This window comes from Myodes glareolus, chromosome 3 (genome assembly GCF_982192425.1).
Source record: "Myodes glareolus chromosome 3, mMyoGla1.1, whole genome shotgun sequence".
NCBI classification, from domain to species: domain Eukaryota; kingdom Metazoa; phylum Chordata; class Mammalia; order Rodentia; family Cricetidae; genus Myodes; species Myodes glareolus.
Window position 1 is genome coordinate 121926762 of NC_142028.1, and position 16109 is coordinate 121942870.

The 16109-nt window shown below is 39.8% G+C and overlaps 1 protein-coding gene across 1 annotated transcript in view; it reads left to right on the plus strand.

Annotated features, from left to right (window-relative positions):
- The first annotated feature begins 14961 nt into the window (after window positions 1–14961).
- The window catches only part of Brinp1 (BMP/retinoic acid inducible neural specific 1), a 188683-nt gene continuing 187535 nt past the window's right edge, over window positions 14962–16109 (plus strand). The window contains exon 1 of the mRNA XM_048459244.3: window positions 14962–15335. The gene's annotated coding sequence lies outside the window, so the exon portion shown is untranslated. The remainder of the gene's footprint in view (window positions 15336–16109) is intronic.

A 16109-nucleotide genomic window follows, 5' to 3' on the forward strand; every position in this document is an offset into this window, starting at 1 on the left:
CTCAGTCCAGTACTCCAGTGTGGGTCTCTGTCTCTATCTCCATTCATCACCAGATGAAGGTTCTATGGTGATATTCATCAGTGTGGCTATGGGATAAGGCCAGTTTAGGCACCCTCTTCTCTGCTGCCCAAGGACCTAGCTGGGGACATCCTCTTGGACACTTGGGAACCCCTCTAGAGCCAAGTCTCTTGCCACCTCTAAAATGGTTCCCTTAATTAAAATATCTTCTTCCCTGCTCTCATATTTACCCTTCCTCCACCTCAACCATCCCATTCCCCCAAGCTCTCCAAAATCCTCCCCTTCTCCCTTCTCTCACATCCCTATGCTCCCAACTTTTGCCCCACAATCTTGTCTACTTCCAATATTCAGGAGAATAAATATATGTTTTTCTTTGTGTTCATCTTCTTATTTAGGTTCTCTACGATCACAGATTATAGGCTCAATGACCTTTGTTAATGGCTAGAATCCACTTATGAGTGAATATATACCATATTCATCTTTTTGGGTCTGGGTTATCTCACTCAGAAAAGTATTTTCTATTTCCATCCATTTGCATGAAAAATTCAAGATGTCATTGTTTTTTACCACTGAGTAGAACTTCTCTTTCTATTCCTTCTCCTTTTCTTTCTATTCTTCATCCTTCATCTTCATTTGCTTTTTGGTTTGATTTATTTAATAATTGTTTCTGTCAATTTTCAAGAAAAGCAGTGACAGTTTTATATAGCAATTTTAAATAACTATTTCCTCGAAAATTTTGAAATTCTTATAAATTTTTGGAGTGTGTAGTGATCCTGCAAGATGACTTAAGTACCAAAGTGGATGGCTCAATTTATCGTTATTTGTATACTTAACAGTGCTATTATTGACAAGATCTAATATAAGCAAATGTTTTTTTGCAGAGATAAGCTATGACTAACTGTCTTATCCAAGGCTTTGTTCATGCTTTTGTTATTAAGTAAAGCAGACATTAATTTGTCAATTTCTTTCAGGTGATATATGTAACAAGCAAAGTCTTCAGTGCCCCCATGTTACTGAAAAAGATTTTGACATTTTCAACTATGTCTTAGTCCATAGTGATTGCATTTTACACAATTGAAGCAGAGATTCCAGTTCTGTAAACAATTTTCTGTGCTTACATTTCAAAAAGGAGAATGATACAAACTTTTGATCACTTGACTCTTATAATAGAAGGGTGAAGATATGATTAATTCACAATGTGCATACAGATTTTCTATTCAATTATTCCATTGGCCCAACATGCTTTTATCTCTAAAGTCTATGAGGACCTTTACCTGTGTGAGAGAGAGCACATGGACTGTCTCTAGGCTTTGCCTCCAGTGCCAGATGTATTTTATTTGAGGTTGTGACTTGAAGGCTGTGATAAGAAGCTTTGGGAGGGGATGTTGCAGGAGAGACCGTCATAATCAATTGGCAATGGCTTCTTTAAGTGAGAGATGGATAAGAAACAGCAAGTGGCAATGAAAAATCTATGAACATGTGATGTAAAGAACAAAAGATTAACCAGGTGTTCTCAAGCTAATTTCCAGGAAGGTTTATTATAAACAGTGATACAAAGTTTAGTTTATAAAGCAACAAGTCGAACATCTTTTCTCCAAACAGTGAGTCTGTAGTTGTAAAGTTAACTTTCTTTGCCAGAGAGATCACTCTGGACCCAAATAAATGAGGCTTTCTTTACACCCTGCTACAAACTGCTTTAGATTGCACAGTGGTGCTGAGTACAGAACATAGCAATTGAAACAATAATGACAGTACTGGATTTCAAGCCCCAATTCAGCTCTTCTAGTCATGTGTTCTCTTTTCATTTACTTGTTTGTTTATGTATTTTTTGTTTATATTTCCCAACCAAAGTTTCCACTTGTACCCACTTCCCAGTTTCTCCCCCATTTACCTCAATCCTTTCCTCCTTAACCGTTTCTCTTCAACTATAGGCAGGCATTGCATGAACTGCAGCCAATCGTGGTATATCAAGTTCAGTGATACTAAGTTCTTCCTCTTCTATTAAGACTAAATACAACAATCAAAAAGGAGGAAAGGGTTACAAAAGAAGGCAGCATAGTGACAGACAGCCCCTGCTCCTTCTGTTAGAGTTCAAAAAGAAGACCAAGCTACACAACTATAACATATATGCAGAGGGTCAGTATCATGAAAGTTCCCTGGCTGCTGATCCAGTCCTTGTGAACACTTATGAGGCCAGGTTCATTGGTCTGTGGGTTTTCTTGTGGTGACTTTGACAACAATGGGTTCTACCCTCCTTCCTCTGCCTCTTCCATAGCATTACCTGAGATTGGCCTAATGTTTGCATATGAGTCTCTGCATGAGCTTCCATCAGTTGCTGGATACAGCCCCACTGGTGACAGTTGGTCAAGGCACCAATCTACTATTATAGCAAAATAACATTAGAAATCATATCATTGACTGGTGCAGGAGAATTGTCTATATTCTATCAATTATGTTTTAAATAAACACTGATTGGCCAGTGTCAGGCAGGAAATATAGGTGAGACAACCAGATAGGAAGTAGAGGTGGGGCAATGAGAACAGGAATATTCTGGGAAGAAGAAAGCTCTTTCTGCAGTCCTGTCCAGATCACAGAAGAAGCAGGATGTGACCTGCCCCACTGAAAAAGGTACTGAGCCATCTGGCTAACATAGATAAGGATAATGGGTTAATATATGTTATAAGAGCTAATATGAAGCCTGAGCTAATGGGCCAATCAGTTTATAACCTAATGTAGGCTCTCTGTGTGATTTTCTCTGGAACTAAACAGCTGGGGGACCAGGCAGGACAGAAACCCCAACAAGCAGGCCTTCATGTTACAATTGTCATTTTTCCAGTACTATTTGGTTCTATCCTAGGTCTCTGGGTATCATTCTTCTGTGTCCTGTCCCTCAGTGGGTAACTCATTCTCAAGGTATGGGTCTTCAGTTTTGCCAGTTTCCACAATTTCTGTGCCATCTTTATTTACTCCAATACATCTTTGTAGGTAGGGGAAATTGTAGCTTGAAAAGTTTGTTGCTAGGATGGTGTCCCAGTTCCTCCGCTTGAAGTCTTGTCTGATTACAATTACAGGAGCTGGCTAGTTCTATATTATTATCTCTAAGAGTCTTAGGTAGAATCATTCTCATGGATGTGTTAGAGTTTCCATTGCTTGAAATTTCTAATTTATCCCAGAGATGCTCCCAGAATCCAGTAGTCTGTCCCAGAACTCTCTCCCTCTATCCTCCCCCTACCTGGTTCCTCCTGCTTACATCCTTATTCCCCTTTCCAAATCCCACCTCACATCCACTGGCATAGAGAGTTACAAAAGAAAGTATGTTTTTAAACGGTTTATAAAAAATTAAAACAAAATCTTTAATGAGACAGAGTACAGAAAAAGGAATAGAGTAAAAATAAATAAGTCATGTAAAGACAAAAAATTCACTGAGATTCTGGGTTATTATTATTATGCGTTGTCAAAATTTTTTGACTGTAAAGGAGCTAAGTACAGAAAGTCAATTCATTGTACAGGCTGCTAAACTAAACCAATGTAAAGGTATCTTGATTTTAAATTTTGAGTCTAAGGATATGTTGCTTTGGAAAAGAGGCTCTTCTTCTGTTTCCACAGAGAATGAGAACCTGTGGAACCTTTCTAGACTAATGTGGTTTGATGGACCAAGATCCCCTGAAAGGTTTCCTTGAGTACCCCTCAAAAAATACTTCACTCAATAAATAGCAGGTAAAACTTTGAACAGAACTATGTCCATATTCCCAAATATTGCCTATAAATGTTTCTTTACATATAAAAGGGGATATGCTATAGAGGTTTGCATTGGCGTGGATCTTGGTTTATTGACACAAATTTAATGTCAATTTTGTTATACTGTGTATATACATTTCTGAACTTGATTAAGGTATTATGTTTGTCCAACTCATTTAAAAATTCAATGTATAATTAAGAAATAAAGGTGAGTAGATAGTCATCTATAATAGTCAAGCTTGTAGTCATGTTAGTAAGATTTTTTTAGGTGTACAGAGAAGTATTTCAGATACATAGGTATTCTTCAAACCTTTCAAAGACTACAGAGTAAGACATTTCAAATGTTTTTAAAAATTTGGACTTATCTTGACAATGAGACTCATCTGCTCCTGGCAGCTCCAATCTACTTCAAGAGAAAGATGGGAATCAAAGAGGCTTGTTATGGAGTTTGTTAGCCATTTGGTCAAGAAACTGCTCTTGCCTGGACTTCTTGATAAACTGGACATGAAGTACCCACAGTGAAATGACTGCTAAATTTGCCTAAACGTGAGACAATTCTTCAGGATTCCTGCTTCATGAAAGTGTCTGCCAGATATTCTGCAAGACACACAAAAAAGTGACTGACAAACTGCCAAATTTAAACTGTCTTTAAAATTTCCTGCTTCATATTAAAGAACACCAGATGCTATGGGCCTGTAGGCTAAATATAGATGCCCTAACCGTAAAAAAACCTTTGGGTGACTGTCCCTGCAGCAAGATGTCTCTCTCAATTCAAGAGTTTTGGAAGTTGCTTACCACCAGTTTACTTCAGTAATACTATATATTCCTTGAGTCTTTGATGGAGTTAAAGAATTAATAGTTATAGTTTTCCTTAGTTATGATAAAAGAAAAAGTAAATATAATATTGCAACTGTAATTCTTATGTAATGTCTGTTTTGTTATATTTTTTTACTATGTTAAAGATAAAACCTTCCTTTTCATTTAAACACGAAAGGGTAGGTGATGTGGGATTCCCCTATGTATGCTGTAAATATCTTTGGTGAATAGAGGAACTGCTTTAAGTCTATAGAAGAGCTATTGGGGAATCAGAGCTCGGTGAAAAAAACTAAATGAAATGCTGAGAGAAAGGAGGTGGAATCAGAGCGAAGTCAAGTAGTCTTGCTTTACCTGGTAAGCCACAGTCCCATGGCAATACACAGATTAATAGAAATGACTTAAATTAAGATGTAAGAGTTAGCCAATAAGAAGCCAGAGCTAATGGGTCAAGCAACGTTTTAAATAATATAGTTTTGATGTGATTATTTCAGAGCTGAGCAACCGGGAACCAACAAATGACCTCTTCCTCCAACAACCCTTCACAGTGGAATTTATGTATTCCCCCTGGAACCCTTCTTGTTACTTAGCTTCTCTGGGTCTGTAAATTATAGCTACAATTCAGCTATTCCTAGCCATGTATTATTAAGAAAATTACTTTGCCTTTCAGTTTTTTTCATTAATAGCAACTTGGATAATCTGTGACTCACAAACTTTTGAATTTCAATTCAGTAACTTGAATAACTTAATTAAACAATATTTGTGAAGCATTCAGAAAATTCTTTGGAACCTCATAGGCATGGAGCAAATGGCAAATAATCATAACCACAATAGTAATAATAATGTGGTTTTACTTAACACTTAAATTAGTGCTAGCGGTTTGGCCAGAATTTCAAATATGGAGCACTCATGGTATAGAAGTGGCATATGTGACTAGAGAAATTTCCACCATTCAATAGACAAACAAATGAACATCTCTTGTGTACTACCCCTTTACTTTAAAGGCATGCAGTGAGTGTTAAGAGGCAATGAAGTCAACTATTTTTACTTGAGAACAAAAAACCTGAATTTAAACCTTGGATTGATTCTTACCAAATCTGTTTTTACTGGCAGTGATGGTCATATCACTTACGTGGTTTGTTTGTGGCATTTATATGAACTTACACAAAGCTGTCATTTAGAAGAAAAATGCTTGTTTCTATGTGAATGTTCAGTAAAAGCTGTCATTAAAAGTTGCATTCTTCCTATAAGACATGTAACTATTCTAACCATGAGTTCCACTGATATTTAGTCTCAGTATTTCAAACTCTACACAGAGCACTCACCTTGAAAAATTATTACAGAAATCTGTTTGGGATAAGCATCACTTCTGAATAAAACTGTAATCATGGCATTTCTGGCTTAGAGAAGAGACTCAAAACATGAGTTCTGAAATAAATTATTGGATCTAAATTTCTCAATGGCATGTAGTTTTATTGGGTTAGTTATACCTGTAATGCTCATGGTAAGAATTATTATAATGTCTTCCTGGGTGATTCAAGATTCTTACTCAAATCTATTTGATTCCAAAGTGAATTTCTCATATCCATTATGTTCTTTGACTTCAGAATAATTATTGTTTATTTATACCTCAGAAAAAATAATGTTACTAGATTAAAACATCCTTTTACTATGAGTAATATGTGTTAGCAAATAACAACAATTCATATACACACTCCATCTTCAGTTGTTATGTTTGTACAACTTCTTAACTCTACATCAGTGGGGCCAGATGTTATACAGAGAAATCACCGAATATAATAGCTCTGTGAACAGAATAGAATAGAGGATGCAGTTTTACTTCCCCTCTCTATATAACTATAGAAACGATGGAGATGAAATGCACTTTAAGAGAATAAGGAGAGTCACTTTAAGAATATTAAAATGGTTTAGTAATAGAGATAACATGATTCAACAGTGTCAGAACCAACAGTCAGGAATATAGAGACTGATCCTGGTTCTTTACTTATAGATTATGTGAACATTTTGTTACTCCTCACAAAGCTAGAGACTTATATATGCACTCTTCCTGGTTTCTGTATGTCAGACATTTAGAAAGCAATGAATATATTATTCACTTGTGGTACTATTAGCTTGAAATTAAGAGTTCAATTACAGATATTGTAATATGGTGATTTTTTCTCTTTTCCTTGTTTGTTGGTTGTTGGTGGAATTTCTCTGTGTGTGTGTGTGTGTGTGTGTGTGTGTGTGTGTGTGTGTGTGTTTGTAGAAATGAGGCTCCACTTCTTTGTCCGCTGTCAACTAGAGATGCATGCCAATATCTAGGTGTCTCTCATTATTCCTTGTAGTCTTCATAGATAGTTCAAAATATGAATGGTGTCTAGTTTCTTACACATTAGCTGAAGTGGATCACTCAGGTCTCCTCTTCTGCAACCAACCTGAGAAAACGCTTTCTTTTAAAAGTTATTATGCTTTAGCTAGTGCACCCTTTTGCCACATTAAACAATAATAACAGTACTGGTATCTTATTATGTGTAAAGATTGCAACCACTTCTAGGAGAGGAGATTGCATAAGATCAATGTTATTAGAAGTCATTGTAGAGTTATGCCTACCACAAAGGTTCAGAATATAGCCAGGAATGACAGATAGACTTATCTTATCTGGTGTAGTGCTTAGCAGAGGCAAAATCCTATTGGTTGCTATTCACTTGGCTTATAGTTCATTTCTTTACTTCTTTACTTATGGCAATACTACTTCTGGTCTAAGTCAGATGATTTATTTAACCCAATTACCTGATTTATCATGATCTACTAGGAAATACTTGGTAAAAACTTATACAAATTCAAATAAAATTAACAGCAAAGATATTATGAATCTGGATATCTGGATCATTATGATGGGAAAGCTCAGACAATCACATTTGACTAGGGTGTGGCCGCCTGGGGCCAAGGAAGAATGACCTGGGAATCCAGATGCCCGCCCCTTGTTTTCTCTCTCTACCAGCTGCCCATGCTCGCTGGACTCCAATCATGTAAGTTTTCTCTGTTTTCCAATTATTAAATTATATTACTTGCTTTTGAGCTGGTCTGGTTAATTCTAACTGCCGGTCGACCACACCCATTATCATTACACCTTCCTTCTTCATTCCCAATAAAATTTCTGTGTAGTAGCAAAAATGATTGATAGAATTCCAGGCTTGGTTACCAGCTATTGATTATAAGTATTGTTCTTGTTTGATTTTATGAATGTTAGTTTCATTTATTATTATTATTATTATTATTATTATTATTATCATCATCATCATCATTTGTGTGTATGTGTGTGTAAGTACACCATACCCTATACATGTGTAGAGGTCAGAGGAAAACTTTTGCCAGTTCTCTATTTTCAGTGTGTGAGTGCTGAGGACCTAACTCAGATCATCAAGGTTTATGGCAAGTCCCTTTACCTACTGAACCTTCTTGTTGACTTCACAATTTCATTTTAGGGAAGTATTTGAATACTTGAATAATGAAGATTTGATAAAATATTCTAGAACTGATTAGATAGATCTGTACCAAGACCATTTTTAAAACAATTACAGTTAGGTGCTGTGGCTGCTAACCTTGCTCATATGCCATAGACTCAGAAGAAGAGGTAACACCTCCAGAAACATATGATGTGAGAAATTTAGAAATGAGATTTCCCCAAAAAGAAAAGGGGCCCCTTTAGCAAATGAAGAAAAGGGCCTGGAGGCAAGAAAAAGCAAAATATAGCCTATGTTTGCTACCCCTGGTGAATCACCACATACACACACACCACATACACACACAGAGAAATAGAGAGAGAGAGAGAGAGAGAGAGAGAGAGAGAGAGAGAGAGAGAGAGAGAGAAAGAAAGAGAGTGAGAGAAAGATGGGGGAGTGTAACTGACAGAGAGAGAAAGAGATAGAGATAATAGAAGAGCTAAGACCGGAAAGATTGCAATTGATCAATTGATTAAACCACAGGAGCAGGGGAATAAAGAGAGGGCCAGTGCCCTGGCCACAATGAATATATAAATCAAGCGATGGACCCTCATAGCAAAGTGTTCTGGAAGTCATTCACCAGACTTTAACTGGTGTTCTATAAAGAGGGGCTACCTGCTGTGTCCAACTCCTCTTTGAATTTCTACAGAAAAGTACAGATGTAGAAAGCAGAGGATGAGCAATGTGAGATTTTAAAATGCCTTTTGCCTTTTGAATTACCAGTAAAAGTGATGGGTACTAAAGGAGTTTGAAAGAGGGCTATTTCTTGGTGTTCATCAACATTATCATATTCTTATGCTTCTTTTATTAGAATTTTATGTTGCCAGGGGAAAGAGCTGGAAAGGCTGATGATTAAGGGAGACAGAACTTTACCATCATAAGATGGAGAGTTGAGAGAGGACATGGGGGCAGTCATATGTAGTAAAACTAGGAGGCAAGCACTCAGGTCCCACAGCATCCATGATTACATATTGAAAGTCTCACAGGAAACCTATACAGGTGTAACTCCTCCTCAGGGAATCAGTATGTGTCAGCAAAGCTCTCGAATATGAGTATTGGTTTTCTGATATCTGGAACCCTGCAATGACATATACAAATGTCAATCCTCATTAAAACAGAGGGTATTGTAGAACGAAAAGAGATTATATACACATAAGGATTCAATGGATTGGAAATACCTTTGAAGTGTTGAATTAATATGCACTAGGCTCCTTCCATGTGAAAGGGCAAGTAGCACATGGTCTTATGTCTGACTTTTGTAGCAGGGTGCTTCAAGTTTGAATTCTGCTTCTATTATGTTATTCAGACTGATTTTATTAAGTTTCTCTTGCCTGAAAATGGGTTGATGAGCACAGCAGCAAAAGACACATCACAGAATGACTTGAAAAGTTAAGATAATTAATGTTGTGGAGGTCAGGGAGCTGCTATTGTGTTCATTGTGTCTTTGTCTCCTCAGCTTTCATTATGAATCCATTTTTATGCCTTTGAGTTCAGTTTAGGAAATATACATTAGATGAATAATGTCATTGATAATTATTTAGTTACAGTTATGATAAATGAGACATAAAGGGTTATGAGAGAGTTTATACTCTCTGTCTGGGGGTATGAAGTGGTATTTAAAATGATACTTGAAGGGGGAGAAGGGAACCTATTTAGCAAAAAGCTTGCCTATAAGCCTACAGGTAACTAGGAGGTAGATAAATTATAAACCCTGGAAAAGTACCAGGGTAGTTAGAGTTGAGAGATGGGTACACTGTCTTAGAAAGAGATGAAGTTGAGTTAGATCATGTGCGGTCTTATCTTAGTTGGAGCAACAGAGAAGATGCCATGTGAACTACATTATTAAGAAGAGATGATAGGTCCTCATGAAGACATAGCAGTGTTGGGAGCAAACTCAGTACATTGAAGGGACTGACATGACTGTGATGTACAGATAGAAGCTCAGAATTGACCATCTGCCAGCAGTTCAATTCTGCAATCAGAGGCAAAATGGGGTGGTAACTAGGCATAAAATGAATATAAATAATACAGGAACCAGATAATGGAGTATTTTGAAGTATGAATTTATCAGTTTTGACTTTGGTGTGCAACTCTTTGTCCATCAGACCTTGAATAAGTACAGTAATGGTAAGAATTTCATTTTAAGCACAATGCCTCCAGAAGGTTTAGATCAGAAGGAGAGATTTGGGGAAAAAAGAGATACAGAGGACACATGACACAGAGTTTTGTTCAGTGAGGGACAGGCAAAGCTTGAATTCTTCTGACCTACATAGATTAATAAATATTAGTTCCAGGCTAGCAAGATAGCTCAGTGGTCAAAATGCTTGCCTAGTAAACACAAGGACAGCATTTCAGATTTCTGGAACTTATGTAAAATTTGTGAGTGTGTTGCTACACCTTTTACTCCAGAGTTCAGAGGTGAATACATGGGACGACCAGACAAGTCAAGCCAGTGAGAGTAGGCCCATATGTGAACACTGGATTTGGCTGAGAGAACTGCCTCAGTAAATAAGGGGGAGAATGATAAAAGATATTATGTGATATCAATCTCATGTTTCCCACAAGCCTACACACATATGCAGGTGAACCACACTTATAGAACCACATAGGACTCCACATTCAGACATGTACACACCCTGAAACACATACACATAAGTGCATACATTTGGTGAGATGTCTAATTGAGTCAAAATGCTTGCTGCTGCAGATCTTAACTATCTGAATTCAATCCCATGGATCCATGTATTGAAAGAAGAGAAACTGATCCCCAAAATTGTCCTCTGACTTACATGTGCACACACACACACACACACACACACACACACACACACACACACACAGTGGTATGCATATGCTCCACATACAAAAGTAAATAAATATAGCCTGTATGCCCTCCAAATAAAACATAAGTATATGTAAGCTAATACATACTAGTTTCTCCTCTTTCAACTGTTTTCCAGATGCAATTAAAAACCAGCTCTTCCTGTTTTATACCACACCTGCAATATGCGAGCCCTGATAGAGAAATGAATGCTTGTCCGGAAGTTTGTCAGTGTTCTGAAGAACAGGACTATATCCTTTGATACGCTGTGATGATTTGGCCCACAGCTGGCTATGCAAAGCGTATCCGACTCTTGGGCAGCAGAAGGCAAGTCATCTCTCCTCTCGAAGTCTTCTCAGGATCTAAGTTTCAGTAGCCTCTAAAGAAATGCAGGCTCTTTCTACAGATGTTCAGCCCACTTTGAACCCAAAGCACCCCAGAGTAAGGGATTTTTTTTTAACTCCTCTGAGGTCTGACAGCCTTGGAGGCTGCAGCATGTGGCTCAGCATCCTAAACAAATAAGAGAAAAATCTTATCTTTATTTCAGGTGAGGATATCAGGGGCTTCATTTCATCCTGAACATTTATGCGTACCTCTTAGTACTTCTCCAATCAAATGTTGTGTTTTGCTTGTTTTCCTGTTGGTTTCTCTTTTAATTTCTGTGAGGCATTTCTCACAAGTGAGGGCAAGTGGGAAAGAAGGTTCCAGAATTCCCCAGGGACAGATATCAGTGAATATGACTGGCAAAGAGGGATTTAGAAAAGCCTTGTCAAAGGTTCAGGACATTTTCATAAACATTTTTTCTCACCACAACACAGAGAGTCAGTAGCAATCGTGAACCTCAAAATCACCCGAGACTTACATGAATTATCTAATCCATCACACTAGGAATGAGATAGTGCACAATCCCATCTTCTGAGTAAATATCCTTGATCAAGGTCTTTTCGTAAAAATCAGATCAAGGCCCACAGAGAGTAAGTTCTCACTCAAGTCACCTTAATTTGTTGGAAACTCCTCCCCCATGCAAGCTTTTTGTAAATTCTGTGGAAATAGCAAGCAGCTGCTCACCAACACCCACCCCAAAGAAAGAACAAGACATTTCTCACATATCTCAAGCTTCCTTAAATGTTCTTTCTTTGGCAAAGAAAAAAAAAGAAGGATATTTTTGGCCTCTAAACCTTTTCCCACCAGTGTGTATTTCTGCAGAAATGTGATCCATATGGTTCTGATTGCTTTCTCCATAAGTCATTAGGAATGCTTCGCACTAGGAACTTTCCTGATGACCAAAGACTCCAAAGAGACAGTTTTAAATGGCTCTCTCAGCCTTGCTTCATAGAAATGGGGCAGCTAAACAGAGCCAAATGCAAATGAGCTAAGTCCCAGAAAGGTTGAGGTTTTATCCAGAACTCAGAACCAGTGAGATTCCAGTGAGTCTTGAATGTGTCCTACAAAGTCTTCACATCTTCCTCTAGGGACAATTGCTACTAAATCCTTCATTGGCACATATCAGGGAAGGATTCCATGGATTTAGGTTTGTATTTAAATTGGGTCCAGTGCTCCATTAAATTCCAACACCTTTCTATCATCCCAGGGTTTCCCCATTATTTTTTGGAGACACAATAAATTTTCAGACGTGGACATGAGTGTGGAATTCTGGGGATCATCAAATCATAGTGACATGCATCTAAGTATGCTCTTCATGTGTCAAGGAGCTTAGTTTCCCATTATATAAAAATGGGGCAGTATTATTTGTCTCAAAACACTCAACATTTTTGTTTTTGAGGTAGTGTGTTATGTATCCCAGACTGGCCTCAATCTCACTATAGCTGAGAATTATTCTGAGCTTCTAATTATTCTGTCTTCAACACCCCAGTGCTGGTATTTTAGGCACATGCTCCTAGTATACAGTGCTAGAGATCAAGCTTAGGGCATTGTGTATTTGGGAAAAGCACTCTAGCAACTGAACTACAACCTTGGCTCATCACATGACATTTGGAAATTTATATAGAAAATACTTCAAATGAAGGTTAGTGCCTGGTAAAACTTCAATAATTTCCTTCCTTTCTCTTTATCTCTATATCACAACGTTTAGAACTAAAAAGGCTGTGTGTTTCCGAGTGAAATATTGACTGTGTTGAATGATGGGTAAAATCAGACTGACATTTCATGTTTTTAAGTGCCCTATTTGACTGCATCCTACCATAAGAGACTAATTATGAGGGAAGAGCTAGGAAGAGGGATGAATTTGTATCCTGGTCTTCATCGGACTAGGTTGTTTTGTATCAATTTCTGGACTGCATCACCAGCTGTTGTTGGTATTTTTTAGTGAGGCTGCTCTGAGCTCAGGGTGACAGAGCAAAAACAGGATGGAGCAAATAACTAGGAAGCAGTGTGATACAGATAGAAAGAGAGGGCAAGAAAAAGAACAGAAGGAAAGGCTAAGAGATAACAGCTGGGGCTCCATGCTAATATGAACGGGGAAGCAGGAGTGTGGCGAGGACCTTAACTCAGGCCAAAAACCAAAGAAAGAACAAAATTGTTGCCCAAGAAAAAGAAAAATTTCCATCAATCAGAAAGAGAAAAATCGCTCATCTGGTCAGTGGCCGGAGAGCTGTCCGTGGTACTGACTCACTCTCATTTGATTGCAGAGGAGCTGGTCACGGGTTCTCCTCTCTCTCCACCCCTTGCTAGACAGTACAATTCTTTTCGTCGTTGCCTCTTTCTCCTCTATTTCCCCACCTTCTTTATCAATTACCGCATTTTTTCAAATTTTTAAATTGGCTTTCAAGAATTTTTCTTACATTTTACTTCAAAACTCCTCCAGTTAGTCACTATTCTAGGCCCTTCTACTATTTTAAACTGACTGCATCCCTCTCTCTCGTCACCTTTTGGGCAATAGATACATTAATAACAGTTGTAATCAAAGCAATGCATGCTATGCATTGTGTTTTAGCTATATAGGAGGGATCATTCCCCGTCTATATATACATATACATTCATATATATTTCGTTTTCGATTTCACAGCAACCCTATATTATATAGAGAGGGTAAATTATATCATCGTATTAAACAAGTGAGAATGTGAAGGCTAAGATAACTTGGCCAAGCTCACACACCGACAGAATTTCAGTTCACACCCAGCACTTACACTTTTTACTGAATCTGGACTTCTTTACAATGTCCAACATTTTTCTTGTGGCTTCCTGCTTCTCCCTCTAGTAGTTTCACCCTAGCTTCTCATCCTGACCAAATCTTCAAGAGATTAGGAATCCGTACTTTTGGTGTGATTTAAGCCTCCAGCGAACTAAGCAAAATATACAGAATGCATACCCTGTGGGGATTCAAATCTTTCTAGGGCTTTCCTTCTGTTTCCCTTCAGTGAGAGGTTCCTCCTGCATCTCAGGTTGAATTCCGAGTATTCCTGCTATCTGTATTCTTGTCTTAGACTCCCTGTCCCGGCATTTTTCATGTCTCTGGTGGTCCCTAGAGAACTTTGCGTTCTCTTCGGTTTCCCACTCCGACATCCATCCCGTAAGGAAGAGAAAGCATGCATTCTGAGAGGTTAAGTGGGCTCTCGCTTACACACAAAAACAATCTCTAACAGTCACGGGAAAACACAAGAGACACAACGGGACTCAGACGTGCGTCACCCCAGACAAAACCCACACTCAGGTACGTACACGCAGTCACGCCAAGCTCCCGCATAATCGGAAACACACGGATGCTCACGCATCACTGAGCTACAGACCCGTTTCATCTAGAATCAGGATTCGGGATTTGGGCACACGGTCCCTTTGGGTTCTCCTATACTTGCCGCGCTGTCCCCAGACCCATGAGACTTCCCCAGTGGCTAATCTTAGGCCCACCCAGGCCGACCCTCCCTCTTCTCTCCCTCCTCTTCCTCCGACTAAAGATGTACAAAACACTCCTAGGAATCCACCCGGACGCTAGGCTCCTCCCTCCCCGCCCCCAGGCAGTGGCTCCCCCATTCATTTTCCTCCATCTCCAGCGAAGTCCCTCCCTCTGCCTAGGCCGGCCTCCTCCTCTCCCCGCCCGGAGACCGCCGCGTACTTGGACTTCCCTCTCCATTCGCCAGCCGCCTCTCTCCTGGTCCCCACGGCTGCGAACTGATCTGGCGCGGTGGGGGGGAGGAAGGAGGAGGAGAAGAGCAGAGGCGAAGGAGAGGGCGAGAGAGCCGGAGGCAGAGGGAATAGTGGCCGCCTTCCGCAACTGGGATTCATGCCTGTCCTCGGGACCAGCAAAGGGGACTTTAAGGCTGAGTATGAGCCAGGCTGCTAGAAGCCAGGTACCCCCACGCCTGCAGTCCCCGCGCCGTCCCCGGTATGCGAGCTGGACGCAGGGCTCTTCCAAGTTCCCACCGAACCGAATAAAAAGCGTCCTTCCGCTGCTCTCCGCCAAAGACGGACATTGACTTCAGGTAAGACGACCCCCGGCACAGCATCCCACAGCCCCTCTGCCCTTGGAACCCGCCCCGGACCGCAGTCTGGGCGCCCCTGCCTGCTCCTCCCTTCCCCCTCCCACCCTCGTCCGGTTTCCCTAGCCTTCAAGTTCTCGCCGCTTCTGGAGACTGGGGTCCCTGTAGCTTGGACTCTAAGGGTTAAATGCGGGTTTTAGTAAGTGGTGTGTGTCCCCGCGCGCTCCCGACGTGTGTACCATGGTGGGAACTTGATGTGGTGCTCGTGTGTGTTTGCCTGTACGGCGTCGTTTGTGGTGTGTGTGTGTGTGTGTGTGTGTAAACCCTATAACCTACTTTCAGTGCGATGTGTGTATTTGTGTGTGTGTGTATGTGTTTGCATTTGTGCACGTCTGTGTATTTTTAATTAGGTCTCTTCAGCTTACAGGGGATGGAATGGGTTTCTTACTACACGATCACGTAGCCACGGGGAAGCCCGCTGTGGACATCCTCTTAGGGCCCTGGGCTTGTTTGGGGGAGATGACAGGAATACAGACTGTGCCTTATTTAACCCAGTGTAGGTACATTGAAGGAAAATGTCCTCTAAACCATGGGGAGTGTTGCACACTTGGACTCACTGTTTAAAATGACAGAGACATGTCCAAAATCCGAGGCAAAGGAGATGCTGTCCCTTTAAATTCCACACTGGTCAGACTCCAGGATTGTGATGGGAATTTGGAGAGGCTGGGTAATGAGTGCAAAGGAAAGGAGGAAGTCAGGGATCTCCTTATCTAGTGC